Source organism: Cavia porcellus, unplaced genomic scaffold (assembly GCF_034190915.1).
Source record: "Cavia porcellus strain 051 isolate PalLab524CR breed Dunkin Hartley unplaced genomic scaffold, mCavPor4.1 scaffold_5, whole genome shotgun sequence".
In the NCBI taxonomy this organism is placed as follows: Eukaryota; Metazoa; Chordata; class Mammalia; order Rodentia; family Caviidae; genus Cavia; species Cavia porcellus.
In genome coordinates this window covers 25,136,790-25,158,316 of record NW_026947488.1, presented here as the reverse complement: position 1 = coordinate 25,158,316, position 21,527 = coordinate 25,136,790, and the positions used below count along the sequence as shown (strand labels likewise).

General features: G+C 48.8%; 1 protein-coding gene across 6 annotated transcripts in view; it reads left to right on the top strand.

Moving 5' to 3' along the window:
* Positions 1-12,712: 12,712 nt before the first annotated feature.
* Positions 12,713-21,527, top strand: part of Dlgap4 (DLG associated protein 4) — a 177,716-nt gene continuing 168,901 nt past the window's right edge. For 5 of the 6 annotated variants that reach the window (XM_063248391.1, XM_063248393.1, XM_063248395.1 and 2 more), the window contains exon 1: positions 12,715-12,876. The gene's annotated coding sequence lies outside the window, so the exon portion shown is untranslated. Of the gene's footprint in view, positions 12,877-21,527 lie in introns of all 6 variants that reach the window. The other variant, XM_063248397.1, reaches the window with a different exon arrangement.

Genomic DNA, 21,527 nt, shown 5'->3' with positions numbered 1-21,527 from the left:
GTCTTTTTGAGATGTGGTCTCTCTATGCAGTTCAGGCTGGCCTTGAGCGCATGTTGTAGCCCAGGCTGGTCTTGAACTCGCAACGATCCTCCTGCCTCAGCCTCCCAAGTGCTGAGATTACAGGCGTGAGCCACCACACACACTCATTATTGAGTTTTGAGAGTCTTTTTATATGCTTTTTGTTCTAAATATTTCTTCCAATTATAAATTGAAATATACCCTGAAATATGCTATTGGCCCAATACTTTATGCTTTTTCTTCAATATATTCTCTGCAATTTAAAATCCTTTGAATTTCCATCTAAATTTTAGAATGAATTTATCAAAATCCTGAGAGGTTTTTATTAGAATTGAGATCTATCGAACTGTGTGGATAGAAACAATATCTTTAAAGTAGTTAATATTCCAATCCATGAACATGGTATATTTCTCCATTTATTCAGGCCTTATTTTATTTCTCTGTGTAATGTTTTATACTTTTCAGTATAGAAGCTTTGCATACCTTTCATTAGAAATATTCATGGGTATTTTATGTGTTTTGGTGTGGCTATAAATGATATTATTTAAATTGTATTTATTTTATTTTCACCTTTTTTTTTTTGAGACAAGATCTTGCTGTGTAGTTCAGACCAGCCTTGAACTCACAGCACTCCTCCTGCTTCAGCCTCCCAAGTGCTGGAATTATAGACACCATGCCTGGCTGAAATTGTATTTTTAATTGTCGCTCATATATAAAAACAAACTTTGAATACTAGTTTTGCATACAAAGACCTTGCTGAACTCACTTTTGAACACTATTATTTTATAAACTCCTTTGGATTTTCCACATGCACAATATGTTATTTGTAAATAATACATTTTTATTTCTCCCATATAAATTTGTATATTTTTCTTGCCATATTGCAATGACTGGGGGCTCTAATACAATACTGACAGTACTAGGGATTAAACTCAGGGCCATCACACAAAGCTATATTTTCCAGCCCTTTTTTTGTTTGTTTGTTTTAAATATAAAAGAGATAGGGTCTTTTTTACTTTATTATCTATCTATCTATCTATCTATTTATTTATTTATTGAGACAGGATCTCACTACACAGTCCAGACCAGTCTTGAACTCACTATGTAACCTATGCTGCCTCAAATTCCCTGGGCTTCTCCTGTCTCTGCCTCCCCAGTGCTGGGATTACAGGTGTGCGCCATTATGCCTGGCTATAATATAATGTTGAATAAAGATGGTGCTAATGGACAGGTAGGTAATCTGAAGAGAAAAGCATTCTACTTTTCACTGCTAAGTGTGATAGCTGTAGGGTTTTGTAGATGCCCTTTGTAAGATTAGAGAAGGCTCCAATTCCTACTGTGCTAAAAACTTTTTTATATTATTAATGGGTATGGAATTTTATGAAATAAATTTTCCACGTCTTTTGAAATTATCATTTTTAGAGCATACTGTTAAAGTGGCAAATAACATCAATTTTCAAAAGGTAAACCAGCTTTACATTCTTGATATAAAACACATTTGGTTGTGATATATTATTCTTTTTATATGTCATTAGATATGTTAACATTTTCTGTAGGATTTTTGCATTTTAATTCATGGACTTGTTGTCTTATCATTTGTCTTTCTTGTAATGACTTTCTCAGAACCTGATAACAAGATTAGGCTGGATTCATAGACTGCAATATTTCCTCCCTTTATGTTCTCTAGAAGAATTCATAATGTAAATTCAAAAAATTTTTTATTAGTACATGTTAACGGTACATAATGATTTGGTACATATATATAACACATCCTAATCTTTTTTCTCATTTGTTCCTCTTCCTTCCAGTAAAGTATTTTGTATTCTCTACGTGTTGGGGGAAAATTACCAGTGAGAGTTTTCTTTGTAGGAAGGTTTTAATTTACATATTTAATTTTTAAATAGATATAGGTCTACTTAAATTTTTATTTTTCCTTGTATTTATTTTGGCAAGTAATATTTTTCAAGGAATCTGTCCATTTCAATTAAATTACAAAATTTTTGGTATAAAGATGTTTATAATGTTTTGTTACTAAGTTTTAAATATCTAACATCTGTAATAATATCCTTTACATCCTTTCTTCATTCTTGAGGTTTATAACATTTTCTCTCTCTCTCCTTTATTTCCCCCACAAACTCAATTTTTGCCTTTGTTAATTTTCAGGTCCATTCTAAATTGCAAGCTTCAGCTTGATGATTTTCCATCTTGAATTTTTTTTTTTTTTTTTTTTTTGCATCACATCAGTGATTAAAATGCAGGCCTTGACTACACAGGAGGGCCAGTCAATGGCTACATCTTCTTGGCATATTTTTCTTTAATCTCACCCAAAGCTAAGGTTAAAACAGACACCTCTGCTTCTGTGAGGAAGAATTTAAATTTTAAAAACCCACCCTGCCATCAGTAGCAGAGCTGTCCTGAATCCATAATTTATGTGGGGTGATCTCTGGCTCATTTGGCCCTTTGCCCTCCATGGCTCACAGGGGTCACGTTACCTGGGCTTGGCATCTTGAAACTTCAGTATTGGCTTCTCTGTGTGGTCTTATGTTCCTGCTTTGTTTTTGGCCTGAGAGAAAGTCTTTACTTTCTTTAAGATTTATTTCTTTCCAGTCAGGCATGGTGGTGTGTCCCTATAATCCTAGCATTCTGGAAGGCTGAGGCAGGAATAACACAAATTTGAACCCAGCCGAGGCAACTTAGCAATACCCTGTCTCAAAATAAAAAATAATAAAAAAGGGCTGGGGTGCTGTGGGAAGCCCTATGTTAAAAAAAATCTATTTCCATCCAATTTGAAAAACATCTAACATTTTATAAGCAACAAGATTTGCATTGGCTGTTCCCTCTGTCTGTAACACAGCTTCTCCAGATACCTGCTAGAACATCCCCTTTATTCTTTTCTTTAAATATTACCACATCAGTGAGTTATACCTGGCCAGAGTATTTATTTATTTATTTGACTTTACATCTATAGTTTACATTTTAAATTTTGTATTGATACATATTTGTAATATTTAATATTTACATGTTTTAGGGGAATATATATATATATTCTATTTTGATCATTTCCAATCTTCTTGCCTTCTTTCCCCCAACTGCCCTACTTCAGATTAATAATCTGCACCAACTCTAGAATTTTCAATTCCTCTTACCCTGATCTACCTTTTTAAATAGAACTTATAGCCACTTAATAAACTGTGTCACTTACTTATTTCTTATGTTTGTTGTTGTTTATCAATCAACAAACTGTTTTGTTATATTAAAGCTCCACAAAGGCAGGCTCTTTATCTGTTTAGTGCTCTGAAGTCTCTGAAATTCTTGAAATAGTGTTTGGCACATAGTAGATTCTCAGTAAATACTTCTCAAATTAGTTGAATAAATAAAACTTCTTTTTAAAGAAATGGGAGTCCCCCGAGAAGGGTAGAGGAAGTAAAAATGATCAAGATGCGATATGTACAGGTTTTAACTCCTCAAGATGAATAGAATTACTTTGTATTGAAAACATTTACTAATAACAAAGAAACTGGGTCTGGGGGTTTAGCTCAGTGGCATGAGTGCCTGCCTTGCAAGCACGTGGTCTTAAGTTCAATCCCAGTAAAAAAAAAAAAAGAAAGAAAGAAAAGAAAAGAAACTGGAACTCTTTGGCTGAAGGAGAAACAAGGGAGCAGACAGGGAAAGAAATTTGCCCAAGGTCACCAGGAAAGGTAGCAGAGCTGGGACAGAGCAATTATCCCTGGCTCTGCCCCGCTTGACACTCAGAAGTACACTCATGGCCTCCTCAAAGTCTCACGGCAGGCTCAGTGTGGGTGGGACAGGAAGAGCAAGCTGCCTTCAGAACAGGGCTGGCTCCTTCCTCCTGAAAGCGGGGTCTTCCCTCATTTCTATTCTACATCATTCCGCCCTCGCTTTCTGCTCCTCTGCTCGTGTCCTTTCTTTTGCCCAATCCATGAAGCATATCTACCAGTGATTTTTCTTGTCTGTCTCAAAATCACGCTGGTGATTGAATCCCAGGTCTTTGCACTGATATTCCCAGCACATTTTTTAATATTTTATTTTGTGTCATAGTTTCACTGAATTGTCCCAGTTGGTTTTGAACTTACGGTTCTCCTGCCTGTTTCCCAAGCAGCTGGGATCGTAGGTGTATATCACACATCTGGCCCAAGGCCCTATTTTTCAATGACCTTGTTTACTGCATGTCTTTGATAATTCTTTATTTAAGGCCATTCCTGTCATTTTTCTGAACATGTGAGAGAGAGAGAGAGAGAGAGAGAGAGAGAGAGAGAGAGAGAGAGAGAAAATATGTGTGTGTGTGTGTGTGTGTGTGTGTGTGTGTGTGTGAGTGTGTGTGTGTTACTGGGGACTGAATCCAGGGCTTTTGCCGTGAGCTACTTCCTCAGCCCCTTTTAATTTTTAAATAGATTCTCACTAAGTCGCTAAATTGTCCAGACTGGACTTAACTTTGTGATCCTCCTGCCTCCGCTTCCTAGAGTGTTGGAATTACAGATGTGCACCACCTGGGTACATCCTGGACATCCTGGGTACAGGAGACAAGTTTTGGTCTTCAAAGGCAGAATACTTAGCCCCCATACCACTCACTCAAGTGAGCTCCCGAGTTAGTTGTTATCATCCTTGGACTCGGATTTTCTCTCCGAGAAAGAAAACTGGTATCTCTCAACTCTCACAGAGAGGGTTGTCGGAAGGTTCCAGGGAGACCATGGACTCAGGGCTCTTTGTAATCTATAACACATGGAGCCCACAAGAGGCACAGCATTATGAAACCCCAGGTGGCCTTCTTCCTCCTTCCTTTTCCCAGACCCCCAATCCTGAGGGCAAACCTACCAGCTACTCCACCAAAAACCAGAGCCTCGCTTTGGTCTCCTCCTCTTCCCTCACTTCCACATGAGGGTCCAGCAGGAGCAACTACTGATTCTGCCTCCAGGGCATCTCTCCCAACTTTCCCTTCCTCCCCCTCCAACACCCCTGGGCAGCCCAGGCTCTATCAGCTTCCCCCAGTGGTCACGGTTGCCTCCTATCTAATGTCCTTGCATCTTGTCTTACCCTCTTGACAGCCCTCCTCCACACTAGCCACCAGAGAGATCTGCATGAAACTTTGTCTGACCCGCCCTGCCTGTGCTCTGAACCCCATGGTGGCTCCCTTTTGGCTGTCAAATGAAGGCTGCACACTTAACCTTTGCACTTGGTCTCATCTCTGCTACTCCTTCTGTCCCACACTCAAGGCTCTTTGCTTTTCCCAGATACCCCTTCCTCTCCCTTCTGCTAGTGCCAGGCCTTTCCCCTGGCATTCCCCTCCTACTTCCCCTGCCACCCCAGTTATCACAGACCTTGTAGTAAAACCTGTACTGCAGAGCATGGATAGGCCACGGCACTGCAGCTGGGGAGAAGAGGCAGGGCATAATCTAGACTGAGCATGGTGTGGTACTGCTCCTACCCAAAGCCTTTGTGAAAGCCAAGCTGAGCCACAAAATGTGAGAGCTGCCTCTAAAACCCCAGGTGTGAACTACTAGTAGGATCTATCAGATGTGCTATTTGGGTGGAATCACCAGGAGGTGAGTGGTATAGGATTGCTCAGATGTCTTCTGTGCAATGCTGTGAGTGTTTTCACTAGTGCTCAAGCAGGCAGGACTTGGTTGTCCTCTGCTTGGGACGGTGGTACCTAGCCTCATCATGTCAGCTCCAGGACTGGCTTGAGAGGCCAACACCAAGGGCTGAGGCCCATCTTTCCACATTCTTTCATTTCTCTTTCTGCTTATTCCCCACTCACAGCAGCATATTGCATAGGTCTTTGGAAGGCCCTCTACTGTCCATTTTAGTATAATTTGAGACTTTCTCCTGGTCCTGCACTTTCTCTGTGTGTGTCCTTCAATACCTGAATTCTTTGAGCCAAAATTTCCTCTCTAAAAAATGGGGCCATTGATGTTACTGACTGGAGTATTGGGAGGAATAGCAGGAATGCCCCACCCCTACCCCAGCACCAAGCTCTGCTGCTAAACACAGGAAACAAGTGGGCCAGTGGTCGTGATTTTTCTCCTCTCCCTTCCTGCCTTATTCTACATGTGTTTCAATGGAGAAGACCTTGTCTTATTTGAAACTGAGTAATTCTCCAACTCCTTGCGGGCCCCCAGCCTGCATACCACAGGTCCCCATAAGCATATTCTGAATTCAGTCAGGTAAGGGAAGGGCATTGAGGAGGATGGGCAGTGCCCTGGCCAGGACATTCAAACCTAGGGTAAGGGCAGGACTCTCCCTCATAGTCCCAAACACACCCTGTGCAGCATTTTACCAGGCTTTGCTTCTGAGCGGGACTGGTCCAGGTTCAAATCCCAAACCTGCTCACATTTGCTGTGAGGTGGAGACAAAGGACATCAGATCCGTAAGCTCTGGTTCCACATTTACAAAAGGAGAGTGATCCCTGGCTTCAGGTGTATGGTAGAGGTCAGACCTCACACGTAGTAGGTGCTCAGAAAATAGGTCCCAACCCACCCTCCTGCTTCTTTCCTTCCCTCCCTCCTTTCCTTCCTTCCCTGTGAGAGATGTCTCCAAGGAAACAAGAGGAATTATTTTAAGAAAAGAGCCGAGGGCTCGGGTGGGAGCAGATGGTGGCTTGGGCATCTGGGAGGCAGAAGCAGGCTGCTCTGGCCTTCAAGGAGACAAGGGACCCAGGGGTTCCCCCATCCCAGGGCCCGGAGGCAAATCCATAATGAGAGGCAGAGAATAGATAGTTCTTGCATCACAGAGGAGCAACACAGTGCTGGATGTGGTTGTGTTTGCCTTGCCAGGTGACCCTGAAAAAGTCCAGGGCCTGTAGTCTGTGGCCTATGTGTGAGGGGGAGGTTTTGCCTCCAGGAGAGGGGCAGGGAACAGGCAGCTCTGGGAGTGGTGAGACCTAAGTGCAGAACAATGTGAGTAAAAGCCAGAATGCCCCTCATTTGGGCACAAAGTCATTCACTCATTCATCCACTCTTGTTAATTCAGCTCATCTCTACCAGTCACCTCCCTTATCTCTGCCAGCAATGAGCACACCTCTTTTAATGTCCCCCCGGAGCATCCTTGTGAGATTTTTGCCCACGTGGTACAGATGAGGAAACCAGTACTGAGAGGCAAAAGAAGCTGCTCAAGTTCACAAAAAAGGCATTTTTGTGCCCAGCCTCGTCCTTGTTTTTTATTGATCTCCATCACCTTCAGTAGAAGTCCCTACTCCTCGAGAGAACCTTAAAGTCATCATGATCCATCATGTGTTGTCCTTCTTGGCTTTACCTTTGTTTTTTTGGTGTTTTGAGAGAGTCTTGCTATGTAGTTCAGGCTGGCCTTGAGCTTACTATGTAGCCTCTGCTGGCCTCAAACTCATGATGACCCTTTTGCCTCAGTCTCCCAAGTGCTGGGATTATAGGCATACTCCACCACACTGGCTTGGCTTCACCTTTGAACTCAAGGATTCACCTCCATGGGCTTCCAGTAGTGACTTCTGATTGAGCCTCTGATCTCTGTGCGCAGCATGACACCAGAATGTCCTGTTGTTCCTTTGCTTGTCAGGCCATGTCCTACACAGCTCGGGTATTTCTTATGCTCTGTGGATGCTCAGAAGAGACCCCTCAGAGATGCTGATTTTCCATGCATCTCCTCCAAAGATGAGAGACCCCTGGAGGCTGGAGATACTCCTCATGCACTTCTGGTCCCCAGTGTACTCCTACTCCTCCGTGAGTGTCCATACGCTCTGAATGAATGGGTGAGTGGATGGGTGAGATGAGGAACACTGTGGGGTTTCCACTTCTAGCTTCAGTTTATTCTCCAAACATTTCTCAGGCACCTCCTCCATGCCAGGCTTGGTGCCAGCCCCAGGGATAACGTTAACTCAAGCCTTGCATTTACTTTGTGGTTTACATTGTGCTTGCACTGTGCAAGTCAGTGCCACCTTGCCAACTAGGCATTTGTGTTCATGTCCATTTTCTGCTGGTGGAAACTGAGGCCCAGTGAGGTTGGATAAAAGTTGTGGCAGGGCCAAATTAAAATTCAGGACTCTTCACTCCAGAGTCCACACTGTTTCCACACTGGGAAAACAAAGCAAAACAAAGTAGAGAAATACATGTATATTTAGAAACTATAGGACAGAAGGAAGAGGGAAGATCTCAAACCAAATCTTATCATAGCCTCTTGCTCCAGGATAAATCTCAATAGCCATTTGGGTATCTTCTTCTTGCTTTGGTTGAGCCTATGGGTTCGAGGTCACACAGATACAAGTGATACAGTCACAGTGAGAAACTAGGCTGTCGAATACCACAACTTGAAAACTCAAGGTGGCCCCAAACCTCAAGGAGCTACTTTTAGCCTTGTGAGAGAGACAGAAGCAAGTAGATGAATCTGAATTTGAATCTCCCAAAAACAGACCCAAGACAGGAACTTGTGCACAGGTAGTATTTGGGCGGGTTCCTAGCAAGCAGCGGGGAAAGGTACAGAGCATGACAAGGGAAGGAGAGAAGCTTATTCAATGTGCATTAGCAAGCAGGTGACTGTGAGCCACTGGACTCCATCCTGCTTGTTGTCTTCTGAGGAACAATGGAGAAGACCCCCAGAATTGTCTCCCTGAAGGTTAGGAAGCTGAGCACTTGACTTCCTTCTCTACAAAGGATCAAAGGTTATCCTGGAGGCAGTAACTCCTTACATTTCCAAGCAATCCCATGCAACTTCAGAAAGCACCATCAAACAAAGAGTGGAGTGATCTGGTGGGCACCTGTGGGGGGCCAGCATTTGGAAGCAGTCCATGTGGCTGCAGCTAGAATCCAAGACTAGCACTTGAAGTGTCTGTTATATACTATTTGAGACATGACATGTCTTTTTATCATAAAATATCTCAGAATGAAAAACTCAATAGGGGCAGTACACAAAGGTCAGCAAAGTTTTCCTTTAAATAGGTGATGCTGGAGTCTAACTTTGAAAGGTGACTTGCAGTAGGGGAAGAGGCTACTAAAGGCCGAGGTGTAAAATAGCTTGTTTTGGGGAGAACCTGCAGAGTCTATGTCTGAATCATTAGAGTGGACCAGAATTAAGTCAGGAGCAGGTACAAAAGCTGAATGGTGAAGGACTTTGAAAATTAAGCCAAGTTTGAATTTTATCCCCAGATTTTAGGGTTCTAAGCAAGGGAGGGACACAGTCAGATCTGTGCATAGAAAGATCTCTCTGGAACTGCTGTGAAGATGAATTGGAAAAGGGGAGAATGGAGTAGGAGCCTGAGGAGGGAGTTCCCTGCATGGACCAGGACATCCTATGAGCCTACTAACGCATTTTGTCCCAGAGAAGCTGGCCCAGCCTGTCCAGATGTGTGACCAACCTGGAGAATGGCAGAGGGGCTCGGCGTTTCCCAGTCGTCTTCACCAATCTGGACATTATCTGGTTTGGTGCAAACCAAATCTCATCATTATCTACTGTAGTCACTACCAGGGTTTGGTCATTACTAGAGCTGGTCATTACCAAGGGCGGGACGTTATCTCCGCTAGGAAATGTTTTGGCTGGTGTCCGTCATTCCATCCTCTTGCAGGGTAATTCCGGAAGCCCACTACTCTGGCACCTTCATGGTCTGAGATGGCAGGTTTGATGGCAGGAGTGAGAGAGATTATTGGAGGCCCAGGGTGCCATAGTTTCTTCCTTACTATACTGGCCGCCTCCTGACTTCCGGGCTGGGTCAGGCAAATGTGCTCAAGTTCCACAATTTTTGCACCTACTCCATTCAGAGCCCTGATCATGTTGATCACAAGGTGGTGTTGGTATGCACTGACCCTTTCCCAAATAAACCACACTGTATTCTACTTTCTACCTATCTCCAAGCCTCTATCTCCATGATGCCCCCCCCTTTCTGTTTTCAAATTATTGAAATCAGACACACCCAATTGAGGTACACAGAGTTCTTGGCTCATGATGTGCTCTCAGCATTAGCTCAGGCATGGCTCAATGTGTATGAGGGAACATAGTCAAAAGCATGCCAAGGGCCGGAATGTGGCTTAGCAGCACAAGTACCTACCTGGCAAGTGCAAGGTCCTGAGTTCAATTCCTGATACAAATAAAAAACAAACACAAAAACATGCCATAATATAGTATATGCACCTGTGATTCCCTTGCCCACCCACCAACTAAAGCAAAACTAGTATCTGACATCTCCTCCTCCATGCTGTCCCTACTCTCCCCCCCGCCCCCGAGCTCTATTAAAGGTGATTAAGATTCTGAGTTTTTATTTTATCATACCCTGGTTTCTTTATTTTTAGTTTTATCCCATGTATAAATACCTACACAAGGTCTGTTTTTACATGTGTATTGATTTTATGTTTAAAAGTACCATATTATTTATAGTCTTTTATGTAATTCAATGCTGATAAGAATTTGTCTGTTATTCAATCATCCTGTAGGCTGTGTGACCATATCACTATTTATTTTCCCATTAATTGAAAAGCAGATTGTTTTCAGGTATTCTGCTGTTACAAACAGTGCTGCTATAGACATTCTTGTGCATTCTGCTACTGTTCTGCAAAATGGGGTCCAAGGAACAGCAACCCTGGAACCCCCAGAAACTCACTAGAAAAGAATGCAGAATTGGGCTGTGTTTTAAACTGGGGGGGACAGGAATCTGCATTTTTACATCTCTCCCCTAGACCATTACAAAGCCTTCTTGACCATGTCACACATCTGCTCAAGAACCAGCAATGCTTCCCTCTGCCTTTTAGAAAGCTACTATTACAATATTTATTTCCTGTTCACAAAAAAGGCATACAGAATGGCTTAGCAAACAGTTAGGTATCCACTGCAGCCCAGTTTAGAAAATAAACAATTTGCCCCTATTACATTCTCTCCCTCCCTGTCAGGGTCACTGCTCTCCTGAGTTAGCTGTTACTCACTCCCATGAGTATTCTTACCCTTGCATTATATACACGTGTCCCTCATCATATGAGTGTTGTGTTGCCTGCTTTTCAAACTTTATATATTTGCCACCAAACTGTGTTCTCTATGTGCAACTTGCTTTTTTCACCCAACCATATCTATTTTTTATTTTTTAAAAATTGTACTGAAGCATAAAATCCAAGCGGAGTGCACAAATCACAGTCATGTGACTGATTTTTCACAAACTAAATCAATGTGATTTTGAGATTTGTCCTTGTGGGTGCATATGGCTTGCATTGGCCTGTTTCAAAGTTCATGAAGTAGAGGCAGTTCTTCATGTCTGAATTCACTGTTTATCCGGACTGCAGATGATGACATTTAGGCCATGTCCAGCTTTTCACTGTTACAAATGGCCCTGCTGTGAACATCCAAGTACCTGGCTCCACGGCCCCTGTACTGGAGGAAATGCCTGCTAGTCTTCACCAGGGCTACACAGCACTGGGCCCCCAGCCCAGTGGAGAAAGACTTGCCCACCTGCTCAAACCCTGAGCCAGAAGAGCGTGCCTACCCTGCCTACCCCCTGCCTACCCCCTGCCCAAACCCACAGCTGTCTCTCCCTTTCTCCCCTTGGGCTCCAAACTTACTTCTCCTTCCAGACTTTGCTACAACCCCATCTCTACCAGGAAGCCCTCTTGGGCAGCAGCAGTCCTCTTACTGTCTCCTTTCAGTTGTGGGAGCGCAGGAGACAGACACCCAGTGCAGACTCTGCGGAGAGGAGTATGCGTTTTTTGAGAGGGAGTTGGATGAGCCAGTAGAGACGTGAAACTGATTACTCTGGGTTTTGATGGGTGAGTAGGAGTTTGTCAGGTAGAGATAGTGGGAGGGCACTGCAGGCACAGGAGAGGCAGAGGCTAGGCCCTGGAACAGTGGTTTCTGCGATGAGGATGTGGGCAGGCAGTGGATGAGTTGGAAAATGGGCCGTGAGGAGCCTTGACTGCCAGCCATTAATGCTGTTCTGATTCTTCTGCATGCCGTGTGGGAGCCAGGGAAGTAGGCACATGCATCTGACACCTACTGCGTGCAGCAAAGAGCTTTCTTACTTCCGTCCATTGTTTCTTTGTCTTTCCAGCTCAGGTTGGGTATAGACAGGTCCTCATGTTGTCCTCATTTTACAGGTGTGAATAGTGGGCTCAGTGATGGGGCGCCAGGAGAGATAGGACAGTACTCAGCCGGGTCTGACTCTAAATACTGTTTTAACTCCTGTGCTGCCTAAGGCAAAGCAGCCCCTGGAAGAGGGCTCCGCAGAAGGGGCTGCCAGGAGGGGCACCCATTCTCAGACGCAGAAGCCCCAAGAAGGAGGGGACGCCTAAGTCCCGCGGCGTGACCCGGACCAGCCCCTTCGTCCCTGAGCCTTAGTTTCCCTCCTCCACAGTGCAGAAATAGTAACGCAGGTTCCTGCCTGCCCGCTCCGCGGCGTGTGGTTCGGTGTCCGCCCTACCGCGGCCCGCACTGTGTGACCCTGTTCTAGTAGCCTACCCTCTCTGGACCACCGGCCACAGATTTCCGAGCGCTCTTCTGGCTCAGGATCGAGCGCTGACGGCTGCGGAGACCCCCCCGCCCCGGGTTGTGGGAGCATGGGTAGGGTGGGGTGCCGGGAACCACGCAGCCCCCGCTCTCCCCCCAGCGCTCCCCCCGGGCCGCGTCCGGATCCGCGCCTGGTTTTGGGCGCAGCCGCGTGGCCCCCTCCCCCGCGCGCATCTCCCCGCCCCCCGCCCCCTCCCCGCCGCTCCCGGGAGCGGGCCGCGCGGCTCCTCCTCCCGCAGCCGCATCTGGGGCGCCGCGCCGGCCGGAGGAGAGCATGGGGCACCCGCGGACCGGGGCCGGGCCCGGGGCCTAGGCGGGCGGACCTGCGAGCCGACCGGGCGGCCACGGCGGCGCAGCGTAGGGCCGAGCGGGCCGGAGGCGGCTAGTGACCGCGCACAGGTGAGGGCGCGGGGGTGGCGCGCGATGCCCGCGACCCCCTTTCTGGAACCGGCGCGCCGCGTCCCCCAGCAAGACCCCCGAGTCCGTGTCTCCTCCCGGGCAGACCTCCGCGAGCCGGGGGCGGCGCTGGCGCAGAAGAGCCCCCTCCCCCTGCCGGGGCTCGCGGAGCCTCGTCCGAGGGCAGCGTGCTGCGGGGAGCCCGCTGCTCCGGGTGGCGTCGTCCAGCAGCGCCCCTGACCCTCAGCCCGGAGGGCGGCGGCGCGGGGCCTAGAGTCCCTGTCCAGGGCCGGACCCCCGTGCTGCCTCTTTCTCCCACGGACTTCCCGGTGTCACGGAGCTGTCAAAACTGAGAAGCCCCCTCCTCGGGCCTGCCGTCCCCCTGCAGGGCGGCGCGGGGTAAGGCGGACCCCTCCCCTGCTGAGCCAGCCTCGGAGCGAGGGTGCCGGCGCCGGGGCTCTTCTGTCACCCCAGCTGCCGCGGATCCCGCCTTGGTCGTCCGGGAGCTGCCTTGCCAGCACCCCTCTTCCTGAGCTCCTTCCTCGGACCTGGCATGTGGGGCGGGGGACCCCCCTTTCGCTGCATAGCGCCCCCTCCCTCTTTGCGTGTCCGGGAGGGGCCGGGCTGACCCGGGCATCTGGACTTGGGGGGAGCTCACATGGCCTCTGGAGGCCCCCACGTGCGGCGCCCCAAGGTAAAAGGGGTTCGCGTTCAAAGCGGGTAGAGATGGGCCAGGTGGCTGCGGAGGCCATCTGGGTCCAGATGTTCCGGGCCTGCTAGGAGGGAACATTTGCTACCTTAATATGTGATGGCCCCTGGCCTGTTTGGGCCGAACCTGCCGCCTCCGCCTCCGATCCCCCTCCAGCCCTCTGTCCCTCCGACCCTCTCCCTTCTCCAGTTGCTCCTCGCTGCCTGTGTTGCGGAGGGAGGCTGTCACAGACTGTTGATATTGTGGGGGGAAGTAAAACGGGGAGGGGTTGTGGGTTGGTGAAGGCCAGTTGTGAGTGGGGGTGATCTGAGAATGAGAAGTCCCAATGTTAAAGGACAGTGCTGAGGAGGGGAGGGTTCCCGCATCACCACCTGCCTGGAAGTAGCAATGACAGAGGGGGAGGGGCTGCAGGCCCCAACCCCAAGGGAGAGTGGACTGCTCTGTGTCTCCCCCTTGCTTGGCCTCTGGGGTCAGGGGGAAGTTCCTGGCTCCTTCTGCCTCTGCCTCAGTACCTTCACTTGTAGAGGGTGCTGTGTTTCCTGCCAGGCCGATGGCAAGAGGTTGTACAAGACCATCGCAGAATCCTCCTGGAGGACCCCAGTAGAATTCTGTCCCTCCTTTGCTGATCACCTCTCTTTTCCCTTCTCTACCAGAAAAATTCCTGGCTGCCTGGAACCTTGGTGGTCTAAGGAGCCTGAGCTAGACTCTGGTGGGCAGTAGGACTGGGTGGAGCCACAGAGCTGGTACCTTGGCTGATCGGTGACTACACTATTGAGAGCCTCCACCAGGCCCCAAAACTGGCCTTCAGTGGCTACTCAGGCAGCAGACTCGAGTGTGTTCTCAGCGGCTAACAGGCTGTGCATATGGGGCAGGTGTAGGTGTGTTGGCCTGTGCTGTGGCAGGAGTGGGCTGGGGCTCCTGAGTCCCCTTGGAGCTGAGAAATGACTGTTCAACTTCTGGGAGTGTGCCTGTGTAGGTCCGTGGTGCACTCCCTCATTCATCCATCAGCAGCCAGAGCAGACTGTACTGGGTGCTGGGGGTACTGGGCAGGGCCTGACCTGAAAAGAAAGTGTGTGGTAGACAGGGTCTGACATCTGAGTTGTGTGGGACCAGGGGAAGCATTCAGTGCCAGCTTTGAGATGGAGCCGCAGGTTTGAGGGCTGTGGCCAGGGCACGAGGCTGCCTGGCAGCTGACTTGGTGCTTTTGAAGGCATTCTGTGCAGCACTTGGGAACTAAGCTTGCCACGTGTATTTTGGAGCTTTTAGAGGACTCTGCAACATATCTTGCATATGAGGGCACCCACTGGTGTCTTGTTAGGCTTCTGTGAAGTTTATGGTCTGCTGGCTTCATAAATGCCAGCACTTTTAGCATATTAAGAAATGGTGTCTAAAGCACTTCATATGACAGAGAGCTGTGGTCTCTACAGTACCATGCATCTGTGATTGATGGAAATTCTTTTTTTCTTTCTTTCTTCCTTCCATCCATTCAATCATTCATTCATTCATTCAGAAAAGCATTAAAAATGTCATTCTCTGGGTCGCCTTCATTTTAACACTTCCATGTAAACATTCTGAGGTATAAACTAATAAAATCTTAAATTCAGATATAATTTTTAGAAAGTGTGTAGTTGGTGCTCAATAAATGCCCACAGCTCCTAGCCTTGCCACTTTCCTCCTCCCCTCTTTGGCTCTGGTCTTCCAGGCCTGCTTCCAGTTCATGCTGGTTCAGCTTCAGCCTGTCTTCCAGAGGAAAGCCCTCCTTGATGTGCAGGCCTACGTGTCCCTGTCATCGTCTCCACATCCCTGAGGCCTCTGCTTTTACTAACCCCAGAAACATGTTTCCTTCTCAGCTGTGTCTTGGGCCAGTTGACATAGGAAAGACAGGATTCCATCTTCACGCTGTTCTCCTGGCACCAAGGACAGATCTTAGCTTGCATGGACACTGGGTCCATTTGTTTTGTTAGCATGAGGTGAGCCATTCTGAATGGAGGGCTGTATTTGGCCAGGCCCAGTCACCCATATGACTGTCCTTGTGGCTTCCTGCAAACCCAGAGGCACTTGGCCACTGTGGAAGTTATAGGCCAGTAGCCTCTAAAATGCCAGCAGAACTGTGGGACCCCAAAGGCTCTACAAGAGAGCGAAGGGCCATGTTGGGCAGGCTGTACATCCTTAGGGTATGCCTGTGCCTTTCTGGTCAAGCAGTTGTTTTCACATCAAGTCATTTGCTCACATCATCACCCGTATATCTTTTATTCACTAGGCCACTGTGTTTGTTCTTCTCTCCAATTCCCAATCTTCCATTGCTCCTTTGGGCCAATAGTGTTTCCTGGTCTCCTCAGTGCCAGCTTTGTGCCAGGTTTCTGGGCATACAGGATCAAATTGATGCGGATCCATCCTGTAAACTGTAGCCATTCTGCCAGGCCCTTCCTAGTGATGGGGAGCTGTGTTGTCCATGTGCTAGAAGGGCATTCTGGAGGTCATGCACTTGGTTTGAGTTTGGAGGACTGGGGTGTGGGTGGAGGGAGAGTGGGGAGAAAAGCCTGCTGGCTGCAGGAACCACATGCATAAAGACAGGAAGACAGATGTGTGGTCCTGAGACTGCAGGAGCTGCTATGTGTCCCTGTAGGAGAAAGTAGCCTTCCTGAGGGTTACCACAGGGCACTGGTCATGAAGGTGGACAGTGTGCAGTCTTGGCTGTGTGGCCAGTAGGTGCCAGAACTCTGTTACTGACTTGCTCTGCATTCTTGGGTGAGGTGTGTCCTAGCTTTGGGCTCCCAGCCTTGGACCTGGTGATCTCAGAGGCTTTCCCCTATCTAGAGTCTACAGTCCTGACAGCCCAAAAAGGGAGGTCTCAGGTCCTGCTTCTTTGGGCATTCTTGGGGCTGTCATAGGATGGAATGGGGCTAGGTTTGTTCTAGTGGCTTTGGTAGGCAACAGGTGTACTGCCCAGGGTTGGGGCCCAAGGGCCCTGGTGAGGCTCAGAAGTTCCTTCTAACAGGTGACTCTATCCTTTAAGGGTTGAAGGATCTGATTCAGGGTCAAGAAATACCCACTATGCATGCTCTTAGTGGGCACCTTTTGAGAACAGCTGTCGCTGGTGTGTAGGACCAGTTACAGGCCCACATTGCACTTCATCAGACTGTTGTGGGCCCTTTGAGATTCCCAACATTGGCTTTCATCTCTTGTGATGAAGGGGAGGGGCTGCCTATTTTTTTTTTCCACTCCTGCTCTGTAATCTCTTGGAAACTACTGTAGGCCAACCCTGAAGTCTCTAGGGTATGTTCAGCACTCTACAGTTTGCAGAACCCCTTTAATCCTTATCCTTTTTAGTGATTCCCTGGGTTGGAATGAAAAGAGACATTATCTCCATTTGACAGATGAGGAAACTAAAGGTTAGAGAGGTTGGGTGACCGCCCAGGGTTACTCCGAGGTTGGGGGTAGCCCCACAGTCCAGGAGTCCCAATTGCTGGTCCTGGGGGTGGCCATCACATCAGGCCATCCCCCTTGCTGATGGAACATGATTTCCCGAGCTGATGAGTGGGGCCTAGAATCCTTCTGTGCTGGGTTTCGCAACGCCGCCTCCTCCCCGCTGAGCTGAGCTGTCTGACGTGGCCTTTTCAAAAACCCAAAATGAATGGAAGCACATTTTGTTTGGAGAATTTTGCTACACCCCTCACCAGGGCTGGTTGCAAAACCAGGCTTGGGGATCCCTGATGATGTTGATGATTAATAATAATAACAACTGTATCATTGGCTAATACTTTTTAAAAACCTATCTATTGAACAAAGCATTACTGACCATCTCTCAGGCCATGTATGGTGCTGAGCCCTTTATTACTGAGAACTGAATCCACATAGCTTACATCTGGCTTTGGTTTCAGTGCCCATGATGCCCTATTGTTGACCTCATTTTTATAGATGAGGCACAGAGAGTGTTAGTAAGCTGTTTAAGACCACACAGCTAGGGGCTGGGGATTTAGCTCAGCGGCATAAGCACCTGCCTTGCAAGCAGGCAGTCGTGAGTTCGATCCCCAGTACTGGAAAAAAGAAAAAAAAAAAAAAAAAAGACCAGACAGCTAATAAAGCAGTGGCACCAGGATTTGGATCCAAGTCAGTGAGTGTTTGGAGTCTGGTCTTAGCCCTGTGTTCAGAGGGTTCTGAAAATCCCATTTGTTGACCTGCAAGTGTAGGGGGAGGGGGTGGACAGTGGGCATTAGCTGAGATCAAATGTAGCAGATCCAGTTCCTGGCTTTGGGGAGCAAGAGTGTACCCAATGGAGGTAGAGCCCAGCCAGGCCTGCATAAGCAATCTCAAACTGAGCCACCTGTGCCTGCAGCCCCATTTGAATATGAGGGTCATAGTTTGAGGCATGGGTGTTGGTAGGAACTCTGCTCCCCAGCAGCACTCAGTTCTAGTAGTGGGCCCATCTCTCAGGCTTCCTGGGGATGCCACGGGGAGGTGACATGGGTAATAAGAAATGACCAAGACTGTCCACCCACTAAGGAGAGAAGACAAAATATCTAATTCCTGGAACCATTCAGTGGTCCCCAGCAGTAGGTCCCCAGAGTCAGTCACAGGGGTACGGGTGGTGCTGAGAAGAAGGCAGCCCTGCCTTTGCATCACCCTTCAGTGTGACAGAGCCTTTGCAGGCGCCCTGTCTCCTGGCATCTGCTTCACAGGTGGTTAGTGCGATTGGTGCTGTGCAAGGGGGGCATCTTGAGGAAGCGCACAATGGGGGTGGACCCTAGCATGGTGGTGTACACATAGGGCAGGCATCCTGGCCTAGACATGGTGCCAGACCTATGGGATACTAACTGAGCATCTGCTGTGTACCCAGCTCTGCTCTGGGCCCCAGACAGAGAATCTGCACCTCAGGGCCTGGGGTTAGGGTTCAGGTATTTGTCTATAATGATTAATAAGCCCTTGGTGTCAGAGAGCAGTTGGTTTCAGGGGCTTTTTCTTTGTAGTTGTCAGGAGATGAGTGCTGGGTATTTGAGGAATTACACTAAGAATACTGGGCTGGTTTGCTGCTGTGCATCCTTTGACTGAGTGCCTACACTCTCTGGCTTTATGATCTCCAGCTCTTTGAGGGGGTCGGAGGTGGGTGAGGCTGAGGCTGTCTCTGAGGCTCTGCTAGCTCAGTCCTCTGATCTCCAGGTGTGAACTGATCTGGGCTTCCATCTAGGCGTGTCAGAGAGCCCCCAGTGTTCTCACCCTGGACTGCTGCCTGGTTCCCCACTCACCTCTGTCCCCCACCCCTACCCCTAGCAACCCCTGCTGGAGGGAGGGGGAGGGCCTTTCCTTTCACCTACTGTGGACTGAGGACTAGAACACAGCTTGGAAATGGGGATCTGGGTTTGCTGAAGATAGGAGAGAGGTTCTTCCTACCACCCCTAGCTGCCTGCCTGCCTCTCCTCTGGCTGCCACCAAGCCCTGCATCACCTCAGCTCTGCCTCATCCACTTGGGGTGGGAGCTAGGGCCTGGCTGGCTGCCTGTGTGAGCATTGTGTTCTGAGGGGCTGGGCTCTGGTTCTGCAGCCAGGCAATTTTGTAGTTACAAGCAGGGTTGGTTGCTACTTGGGGTCCAGGCCTGTAACTGGAGATGGCTTTAGGGCTCTCTACAACCTGTGTTTTCTATGTGTGTAGCCCACAGTTGAGGGAGTGAAGTACTGTGATCTATACTTCACATTTGAGGAAACTACGGCTGCATAGCTGGTAGGTGGGCGGTTGATCTAGGAGCTGAACCCAGGTGTGTGTGCTTTGGGCATCAGGTGAGAGGCAGACCCTGGGCAGGAGGCCATTTGGATGACTGTGGCCTGCTTGGGTCCTCTCTGGGTCTTGGTTTTCCTGTCTAGGTATCAGGAGTCTAGAGTGTGTGGCTGCCCCGCCCATATCCTGGGCCCTGCATGGCAATGCTGAGATTTTCTGGTTTTCTCCCTGCCAACCTGCAGCTCTTGTCCTCGAAGCAGAGGTGTGGCAGCAGGCAAGGATGTGTCAGCATCTCTCACCTTTTCCAGGGACCTGCCACCACTGGGGTGTGAAGAATTCCTGGAGAACTGAGTGTGAGGCCTTCCAGGGACAGCATGGATGTACAGAAGCAGGACGGCTCTGGGCAGTTAGGGGATCTTGGATAAGCCACATAGCTGGCCACCCCTGCCAGTTCTGGTCACCTCTGGGAGAATACAGAAGTGGGCTAGGAGATAGGGCCACCTCTGGCTCCTCCCCATCCCGTGTGTGTGTGTTTGTGTGTGTGTGTTTGTGTGTGTGTGTGTGTGTGTGTGTGATGTTATTCCCACCCAGGCCCAGCATTTTGTATATTATCAGATACTTGAAACATTAACACATGGATAATGTAGACATGGTTACCCCTCAGGGCATACCTTCCCCATCTCCCTTTCTTCTTCCAAGTATTCAGTCAGCAAACACATGTCAAGTGCCTGCACTGTGCCTGGAGCAAATGAGCTCCCATGCCTGCCCAGTGGAGCCCGTGATCCTCTGGGAAGGTCTACAGCCATTACATAACCTCCCAGATGACTGTGAACTCCTATCAGTGACAGGCACTGCTACGGCGAAGAACTGCAAGACCTTAGCTGGTCTTCAGGGTCAAAAGGACTGCCCCTGGAGGTGACCCAAGGCTGAGACCTGGGTGTGGGAAGGCATTGGCTGGGCATGACAACTGGTGCAAGCCCTTGTGGGGAACACTTTGAGGACTTAAAGGTTTAAACCTGGAAAAGGCAAGGAGGAGTTCTGTATGAAGCAGAATCAGAGCTGGGCCACATGATCCTGCTGAGCCATAGGGTAGACTGCTGACAGCTGAGGAGACTGAGGCTCAGAGAGGTGAAGCAGCCTGCCTAGGCAGGGCCAGAACCTGGCCAGATGGGGGTTGGACCCCAAGGGACTCCTGGATAGTTTTCTCTGCATATATCTAGCTGACCCTGGGCCATCACAGTGTCTAAGTCATTTGAGCAGCTTTCCTGAGGTCCTACACAAAGCTGGAGTAGAGCTGAACTTCCCCTTTCCACCTCCAGCCTCTCCTGCATTGGTGCGTCTCACTGAAAGAAACCAGGTAGCCACTGGAGGCTCCAGAGCAGGGCAGACCCAAGTGCTCTCCTGGACAGTCACTCCCAGGCCTTCCCAGCACTAGCATGGATCACGGGCTTCCTGCCCACCTGCCAAGGCCAAGGCCAGGCCTGAGCAGCCTCTGCTGACCCAGTCTGCTGCCTCCCTCTGCTGATGCCAGCCAGATGAAGGGCAAAGGCAGTGAGTAGGCTGGGAGGCATGGTTACCGGACGGGGGTCTCCCTGACCCTCCAGTCCTGAGGTTTCCAGGAACTATTAGGGGGCTGGGTTTGACAAACAGAGGCCAGCGGAGAGACATTCTCCTGTCTGAAATCCTAGGGTATGTGCGGGGGCTATGACAAAGCAGAGACTAGGCTCTTTCTGCCCCTCCATCCCATTCTCAAACATCTCAGACCTCTGGTCAAGATGCCTGCAGTCTCCTACCTGATCTCTTCCTCTTGTGTCCTCTGTACACAGGCAAAGTGATGATTCAGGAAGCACACTGGGTGCTTCCACCTCTCTGTGGCCCAGAGCCCTCAGTGAGGCAGTCAGTGCTCTGTCACCTGCCTCTGTGCATCTCTGTAGATCAGCTGTTCTCATCACGCCTAACCTGCAGGTCCACAGGCCCTATAGCCTCCCAGCCTCTGCCTCTGTGTGTGTGTGTGTGTGGTGTTAGGGATTTGACTCAAGGGCCTTACACATACTAAGTAAGTGCTCCACCTCTGAGCTACATCCCCAGCCTTTTTGTTGTTGTTTTAATTTTTTATTTTGAGACAAGGTCTTGCTAAGTTGCTTGGATTGGCCTTGAACTTGCAGTCTTCCTGCATCAACCTCTCAAGTAGCTGGAATAACAGGCATGTGCCACTGCACCCAGCATCCAACCTTTG